Raw genomic sequence first — 9,939 nt, forward strand, 5'->3', positions numbered from 1 at the left:
GTAAAGTATTTTTATCTTCGGGAGTTTTGGATTTTAAATGCGATTCGTTTTGATCACATACCGCGAAGTTATGGGTTCTTTTATGACATTTTTTACAGCTTTTAAATTTTGAGAAACAACTGTCGGAAGTATGATTGAATTTTAGGCAATTAGTACATCTAGCACTATCCCTTATGATTTGTTTTTTCTGCTCTAACGTGAATTTTTTACACTCTATAGTTTTGTGAGTTTTTGCATCGCAAAATATGCAATACATTTCGTAACCTTGCGGTTGAGCCTGAACTGACAACGTAGAAGCGGAGCCCCCTGTATGCCTGTTTTCGTTTCTATTTTTCCATTTTGGTTTTTCGTTTGGTTTATAGTTTGGTTTATCGTAAGAATTTTGGTATACGTTTTTGTTTAATCTCTGCTTTCCACCCATTAAATCGGCCATCTTAAGCTAATTTCGCACGTGTCTAAAAGACGACGTAGCTCTTTTACGTTACTAGATTCGTAAACTGGTTGTATAGACATTAATTTCGTAATATGTTCATTTATAGCTACGTGAGTTTTATCGTACCTTAGTTTTAACAAATCTACAATTTCATCGTAAGAGCTATCTAGCTCTGGGAACCCCTGGATAGCCTGAAGGGCTTCTCCTTCTAAATAAGAAGTTAAATGAATCATTTTTTCTACCTTCGAATACCGCTGGTTGTCTTCGACGGTGACTTTGAACCTCGCCCAGAAGCTCGGCCATTTGGTGTGGTCCCCGTTGAAGACGCTGAGTGGGATCGGCTGAAGTTTGATGCCTGGATTTCCACCGCTTCCGGCGCCGTGTTGTTGGTTGAGCGGCGATGGTCCCGCGATCAGGGTTGATCCACCGTAGCTGGAGCTGTTTTGTCCGGTGGCTTTCCTGATGGCTCTCGTCGTTTTCGACTTGTAGAGGATGATTCTTTCTCGTTCGGTGATCGCCTCGTTTCTTTCGGCGATGAGGTCGTTCTCGTCGTCAATGAGAGATTCTACTTTTCCGTCGATATCGATGAGTTCTTCTTCCTTTTGTAGTAGAATGTTTAAGTTGTCTTCCAGATCGTCCGCTGAAGTCGTTGAATTCTTTAGGAATGCGTCGAGATCATTTGTTTTTCTTTTAGCCGCATCTCGGGCACAGGCTCTTGAAGCGCGCAGAAGGGTTAGTTTGTCCAAACGCGCTTGTTGGGCTTTGGTTAAAGTTTTAGCTGATTTATCCTCACTTAGATCGTCCGGTTGGTTAGGCATTTTTTGTTTCCACGTTTAGTTCCCGGGTTTCGGCACCATGTAGAAAATTTGGATTTGGGTTTACACCGATTTTCTCTGGTTTAATTTTTTGGTTCAGGGAGAGCTATATTTTACTTTATATCGCCGACTGAAAAACGATATAAGGTTTTTTTTATCGTTTTGTTTTGGGAGGTTTCTAATTGCGCCTATATGATTTTGTTCCGGACTAAAGTTTATCTAAGTAAAATGACAAGTTTTGTTTCTAAAGTTTAGGTTTATTTTTAGGCATGGTTAAATTTTTTCCATCCTGGTCGACTTCGAGGCTAGGTCGAGAGTGCCAATACATTTTACAATACAAATGAAAGAAAGCTCGGTTGTGAAATCAACGGACTCGATGCGGGAATCTTGGACGCCAGGGGAAAACGGGGGAAATTGGCTCAAAGTGGCGAAATTTTAGCGCCAAATCGGCGCTGTCCATTTCCCCGGTTCCAAGAATCCCACGTCGACAACCGAGCCTACGCGTTACAATATAATAGACATTTTTAGAGGATTATTTTTACATTTGGAAAGTTTTTAAGATATTATTTTTGCAATTGGAAATTATACATGTTTGGATTTTATTTTAAATTATACAATTTTAGTTCTGCACTTACATTTTATTATTTTATTTATTTACGACATTTGATTTAAACATTTTTAATTAAATTACTAGGCGGTTTTTTAACAGACCCCAAGAACCAAACTAAAGAGACGATCCATTAGGAAACGGCGGTTAAAAGAAAGCAGATGGTGCCGATCAGGATTAGCTCGAAAAGTAAAACAGTGAGAGAAACAAATTATTGAATCTAGCTTAGAACTAAGTCATGATCAAAATGAAAAAATTAAAAACGTTCTGGCGGAAATCAACTCCAAAGGAAAGGAAGATTTAGATGAAATATTTAAGGCAGCTATGAAAAAAAAGCTTATTGTCCTTGCACTGAAAAAAGCGTGGGAGCTAGATAGCAATTCAGTACCAAAAAATGATTTAAAGGAAGTCAAGGCCATAGATGGAGTCCTCAACTATAGAATTGCTCTCAGTGTCTATTCGCGTTCACCCGCAGCGTATGATGCTCTAGCAGCTTTTGATGTATTACAATTGCCAAGTATCCATAGTGTGAAAGCTAAGTTATGCCAGATTAAAAGTAAACTGGGGATTGACATGCTTCACCTTAAAACAGAAGGTTTGACGAATTTTTGGAACACCACCCCGAATATGTGATGTGGAATTAAAAAATTGTCGAATTCATGAGAGCTGCTATGGATCCGAATGAATATGCATCTTTAGAAGATTTGTACAAATTCAAAAAGCTTTCTGAGGTATTAGAAGCGGAGTACGCTCTTCAGTTTCTCTGGCGATGCACCACTACTTCATAGCCTGTCACACATGCTACTATTACAAGCACACTGTTGAAAGTAGTATTTTCATTTCAGTCTGTTAGTTTAGATGTGGGGGTTTTAGTTTGTGACTGAGGGAGTAGCAACATGTCTTCTTTAAGGCAAAGTTTAGAAATCACCAAGGCCCTTGAACCAGTTGTAAATGAAGATGGTTCATACAATTTCAAATTAAGTACTTAGAGTGATCATTCATCTGGTAAAGATGGGTGGATGATATGTCCTTCGCAACAAATTAAAAACATGATCAACGCATTAAATCATTCCCAAGATGAAGGAACTAGAAACTTTACAAAGAATGGGTTCAGATTTGGGTGGAACCAAATTAAGGAGATGAAAAAACGCGAAGATGATAGAAGAGATAGTGATGAATTGGTGCCAGTAAAGGGCCTGGTCGAAACTTAATGTCACCCCCGTGAAAATTATGCAGCAAAATGAAGTGTTGGGGGAACTTTATAATTACGCCAAACCAATATTTGAAGACACTCCAGCTGATAGGTCGGAAACAATGGCTTGTTACAATTATTAAAAAGCATGCCACGAGATATTTGAGGAAGTCCAATTAAATCAAACTGATAGAATGGGTGACTATGAAAAAAAGACCAACAATCCTAAGTTCCTTGCCTGGCAAACATTTGAATTGTTGAGAATGTCCATTTACGGCTTTATTGACTATTTACAAGATTTAGCTTCTCGACACCCAACAAAATACATTTATCCTATTAGGATAAATGGTTCAGCTGTAGAGACCCTTTTTAGCCAAATGAAATATAATGCCGCTGACAAACTAACCAGTTTAAACAATCATAGTGGACTTTCCTGCCAATACCTGTATTCGTCTACAACCAGCTTTGTTATTTTGGACACAAACGGTATCAAGGTAAAGTGTCCAATGAATAATCCGCTTTTATTGATCATATTAATGACGTCTGGAAGGTCTTCTATTAACAGCTTTGGATTTCAAATGTATAAAGCAATTTTATAAAGGATATGGCATTGAACTCTTTGTTTTTCCGTTAGCGGCTTCTTTCCTTTTCGAATTTTAGCCATGATTTGCATACCTTGCTTGTTGACTTTCCAAATTTCCCCTATAACCCCGCTGACGAGCCTATTCATAGAATAAAGTCTATCGGTCTTTAAATGTCGTAACTTATTTTTCTTTGCCTGAATTTGGCAAATTTCTAGCTCGTAAGGTCTTTTTGTTTTAAAAGTAACATCTAGTTGCGGGCCATTAGTTTGTAAATCATTGATTCTTTTATCCTTCGCCTTTAAATTAAAGACAGCCCAACCAACCCATTGAAGAACATTAAAAAGTTCAGATTCATAATCATGGTCATATGCAATTACGGGATCAACTCCACTATCAGAAAAAATAACTTTTTATCCAGCGACACCATGAGTATTTGAATCTTCTTGGTATTTTGAGAAAAGCAACTCGTTCTATGAATTCATATCTTCTATCAGTTCAGGCAAAATTCCACAATCACTCATGGATTCTTTGAGTTTACGGCGCTTTCCCGTCTCATCAGTTGTAAAAAAATCCTTTTCTTCAAAACCTTTTAAAATTGAATTAACACTAACTAATTCGTTATCCATTTCGAAATGATATTCGCATAAGCCTTGCTAAGCTATACGGTAGCAGACGTACATATACGGTAGCAGACGATAATGCTAAACATTAACGCTTGGATCGCTAGTGTGGGGATGAACTATTTCGTACAATTGGGGAAAACATGACGTCAAAACGTGCGTCTCCGATTGGCTAGTTTCTTTTGGGGAAGGAGGAAGGTTTCAAGGCTCCTCATATTACGAGAGGAGCACTGCAAAAGTCTCTAGGCGGCTCACGAAGTATACTTTTTGTTTATATCTATCTATTTTTGCTAATACCTTTAGCCTCCCTGACATCAATGGTTTGAATGGAAAGTATATTTTGACTATGATAATCACCAATGACATAGCTCCCGCATGCTGCTGAATCAAGCCGTGCGTCCCCCGATAAGATAAGTTCTTTCTTAGAAAGTTTTTCAAATATTTTGTTTCGTAAAATTTGCCAATATTTCAAAACCGCTGGCTGAAAAAAATACTTTTGATAACATTTACTACATAGATATGTATTAATCGTTTTTTTAAACTATTGTCACCTGTAGAAACTGGTTTCCGATATTATACAAATCTTGGCGAATTTCGTTAATTTACTAACTTTCTGAAATTCACTCGCAGAAAGAAAAATTCCACTGCCAATTTTCAAATTCCCAGCAAAACTGCCGTTGAACTTTCTCTGGGTAGCCCACGAACCCTAAATTCGTTTTTCTTCTGTAAATGAGTATTCTACTTTTATTATCATAATGGCCTTTTACCGGTCCTTTGTGTTTAATCCTTTTGCAGCGGGACATTCCCAACTAAAAATATCGGCGGAATCATCAAATTATAGCTTTTTTTTCAATTTTTTCTACTGGGAGTGTGAACTCTAGTGACCCTAATAGTTACATATTTTTTTTAAAACTTGAATAAAGTGTATTTATGTGTAAATTGTCCTAATAAATCAGTGGAACCAGTCCTGAGTCTGTAACTTATTTAATTATTTTGAGCCGCCATTATCCAAGATGGCGGCTCTAGCCTACGCCGGAGAACGCGTTAAAGAGCGCCCCAAAATCTAAAAGATCACAAATTTTCAAAGCTATTGAAATTTGTTCTAGGTTATGCCCATTTTTGAGCTAAATTAACTGGCCTATAGTTATTTTCGGCTCTTCAACTTGCTTTTCTCGGGGACGTTGTAGCACTTCGTTACGGTACGATTCGGGTCCGGATTGCACAAGATGGTTTTCTTTTCGCGGGTGTGGGATTTGATAGTTCGACTCGATTACGACACGTATTACGGTAAGGACATCCGGATTTATACGTTGAACTTCAAGACGGGGGCGTTGGCGGGGATGTAGATTCGTCAGGGATTTTGATTCCAGAGTTTCCGGCTAGACGTTGCAAAGGATTTTTGATGTCGGATTGCTTTGTATGGTATCAGCTGGTTGGTTTTCATGGGCAAATTGTTTTATCGCCATGGAATTGCGAGGGTCTGGTCCGGTGTTGCGAGGGTGATTTTTTTCTTCTTCTATGTGTGGAGAGATCTTGTTCCCTTCTTTTGAACTTCTAGCGGAGGCGCATCGTGGGTCCTGCTGTATTTCCGGATAGCTTGTTCGTCTTGTAACTTTTCTTTCCAGGCTCGCAAGATCCCGTTTTTGGTCTTGTTCTCCGGTTTTGTTTAACGGATATGAGGCGGGGTTCAAGTAAAAATTATTGATGACTTCACAATTGAAATTCTGCCTTCGACATGGGATATAAGTGGTGAAATACGGTCGCGGTACTACCAGTTCTTGTGGCGAAGCACGTGGTCTCGATCTCGGGTCACCTGGAAGCAGATTGGAGGATAGCCACTCGAAAATATCTCCAAGGAGTCGCGGTCCGCTGAGGGTATTAATTAGTTAAAGTAGTAGGTCTATTATGAGTCCATGCCAGCAAGCCTACGTATATTGGGAAATACTGGGCCAAGCAGAGGAAAACCTTTAATTAGCACCACATTGGCGACGGATTATATATTAGCCTTGTGGAAGGCGGGGATTTAGTTAATTAATTATCTGACATACACTATTTAAGTTATCGACTTAATTTGATGTTTAAGGGCGAGGTTAGATCATTTGCTATGATCCGTCTAAATTTCACTTAATTATGGGCACTCGCTCAACTTTGTAGAAATTAAGAAGAATAAAGAAGAAATGTAAAACGTTTTCAAACATCGGGTTTTTTCGTTTTACAAGTTGAGTAAAAAGCTAATTAACAGTGCTTGCGCCCGGATTTTATAAGGTGTAGGCTAAAATATTTTACGAAGATCGACCCCGATTTAAACTTTTATATATTTTCACCAAATAAATGGCCTTTTTTTGGGGCCGTGCAAGAAGGTTCTTCAGAAAGTCTATAACATCACTCGGGTAGGGTCTTCCGGAAGTCCATAAGTTAGCTTGAGGATATTTATGGGGGGGCTTCAAATCGTTCTATGGGACCCAAGTAAAATGAAAAGTAGGCTAAAGCCTGGTTAGCCGAGCTTTGGCGCCGCCTCTGCTAATTAAAATAATAATAAAAATAATACACTTTTATAAACCGCATCGCAACAGGTCTGAGGCCTTTTAACAACTATTCTAAAACCAACAACGCTTAAACGCCCCCATGTCGGTCCCAATGATACGTTCATGTAGTTTAATGCGGACGACCATTAAGAGTCGAGTAAAGAAATTTTCGAAGATAACGTCAAAGTGCAACGGAAATGCTCTTACAAATAATGATTAATGCTATTTTACACACAATCCCTATGTATAGGAATTTTAGTGTATTAGCTTCACGAACAGTGTAGGTGTCCACCGTTCGATTACTATCGGATCGTTTGCGATAGAAAAATCGAACGGTAAGTCATTCGATCGGGAATATTAAACCTTAGCTGCCAGTGTTACAATACTGAAATCGAAGAACAAGAAGTTGGTCATTTGTACTTTTCAATGGGAAGTAATCCAAGTTTCATCGAATTTCAAATTTTCCATAACTCACAATGTCAGAAGAATATATAAAAAAATACGTTGGATTCTATTCTATTACGAGTATTTTCGAGCTTAAATTTTTGGACACGGTGAATGTTTTTTGGTTGAGGTGATTTAATATATTGGAGACTTTATGGCAATTCTGGTGATAATTTCAGATCGAGCTGTGCTTATTTACTATGTTGGAGACTTTCTAATTTTGATACAGGGTGAATGGTTTATATCGGGCCGTGATTATATAAAATGCTGGAGACTTATGGCTTTCACGCAATTTCATCGCCGCGGGACCGTAGAATATTTGGACAGGACGAGGGCAAAGGCTAGTTGCGTCTGCATTCTTAATAATAACAGAAGTAAATCAATCGAAGGCACCACACTTCTACATTGCCAATGTTGGAGAAGTGTTCCTTATGGGAATGAAATTTCGCGCGTTGCGTGGTAGCCGAGAATAATTCTTATTATCGCCACCTACCTAGTGACGTCACTAGGCGGTTTTAGGCACCACATTAAATTTAATAAAAACGCTTTACTAAAATGAAACTACTGGCTACACTGAGAGAAAACATTTCTGTTAAAAATATAGAAAACTTCTGGAGTTCCAATATTCCAGAAATGTTATGTTTTTTTAGCAGATTTGTATGTATTACAGCTTCACAGAACAAAACTGTATTTTTTATAGAATAAAAATATTTTGGTTCTCACAGATAGTTTATCGTAAAATTAACAGAAATAAGTAATAAGAACAGAAAAAAAGTATTAAAGATTTGCAGACGGCTTCTGTATAAATAACCGAATTTTTTTTTATAAAAACTGAAAAATCGTATTAAAGATTTACAGAAGGATTCGGTATAAATAACAGAAAAACTGACTTTAAGGAAAATTTTAGGTGAGCTGTTTACTAGTTATAAAAATGGGCCAATCCCCACAGGATCGGCACCAAAACTTTGCTCTTAAGTCTTAACTTCTTAAGCGGCCAATATTGTGAATTTCAAGGTTTTCAAAATGGTTAGAATCTTGTGACTTGTGAGTGACAGGTATATGAACCTGGTGTTTGGATTACAATAACTAAAGCAGTCTTATTATTAATTTCTTAGTTCCTCTCCACCAAACAAACCTGCTAAATTGCCAATACTTTAACAGTTTAACACCAGTAGTGATTCACAGACGTTTTATTTCGGTGGACATATAGCCTCGCGGCCTCTAACTTCTGTTTTTGTAGTGGTTGGAGGTCAAGACGTATATGACCACCTAAACAAAACGTATGTAAACCACCACTGGTGTTTCATATTTGAAATTCAGCAGGTTTGTTTGGTTGAGACTAATTATTTATTGTAATCCACACACCAGGTTCATGTTCGTGTAACGTGTCACTCGCAATAATTTTGAAAATCTAGTATTTAACAACACAACAGTCAACAACTCAGTGATATTTAAAAGTTTTGTTTCATTTACATTTAATTGGCAATGGATAGTACAGCCGCAGCCTCAACTGGTGTTATTCAGAAATTTTGGGAGACTAATTTTTAGGACCAAGATTTTCTTAATCTGCAGCAATACTGCAGTAGACATATATTTTCCCTAAATAAAATGATAAACCTTTTTTCGTGGCGGGCTGTTGAATAACCCTTAATAAGTTAAATTTTATTTGACCGATATAAAAAATGAAAGCATTTTTATTTTTAGCACAACGAGGCTATTATGGAAAAATTTTCAGAAATATTATATTGCTTTTTTGATCAAAAACTATAATGCATTTAATTTTAATTAAAATGATTAACTTTAAATCGGCAATATTAATATATGATAATATTACTTAGATCATAAGACGCATTTTGGCACCAATTTCATCAAAATCGGTGAAGTGGTTCAAAGGTTGCGACTACTTCCGGTATAGCGCGCGCTGGCATCGGGGGCTTCGGGACTTTTGGGGATGATCCATAACACCTTTCATTTCTGAAATTTTCAGAAACACCATATTTTTCCCTTATCTGACCAAAAATGCTGTACTATATAACAGAAAAAACTGTAAATCATTCAAAACAGTTCGGAACTGTATTTATTTTCTGTAGAAAATTCAGCTATTTCTCTCAGTGTAGATAAGTCCAACTTATAACATTTTGTTTTAAGAATTTTTGCTTAGCTCTCTGATAAGGTTTGGCACCTATATAATCAGAAGTAAATAAGCCAAAGTTATTAGACTGCTATATTTTCCAAGTAGGAAATGTTGTCCTCAAAGACGCATCTCTTTAAAGCAAAATTTGAAACTTCCAGGATTTCAGAAAAATTCCAATAACTTCAGTTCATTTACTTTTGAAGTAGAGATAAAGATATGAGTGAAACGGCGTTTGGTTCTCACATTCGAAGTAAAATATATTCAAAATTCGTCAATTAGGTTGTAAATTCTTTATATGGTCATTGTAGGTATATCATAAAAAAAATCATCGTTGTGGTCTCCTGGCAGCCCAAAATGTTAGACCCAGTCCGCCAATGGATATGTATCATACTTATGTTTATAATACTTATGATATTATATATGAGAATATTTGCTTATACATGTAGCTTACTAGAAATCTTGAATTTTTCATATGCTCCGACGATCTCCGTCAGATTATTATCTCCAATAAACGAATGGTTATACCACTTCACTGTAAACAATTGTTACAATTATTATTTATTATTAAATATTAATATCTATTAA

This window comes from Leiobunum rupestre, chromosome 7, assembly GCF_980474605.1.
Source record: "Leiobunum rupestre chromosome 7, qqLeiRupe1.1.hap1, whole genome shotgun sequence".
In the NCBI taxonomy this organism is placed as follows: domain Eukaryota; kingdom Metazoa; phylum Arthropoda; class Arachnida; order Opiliones; family Sclerosomatidae; genus Leiobunum; species Leiobunum rupestre.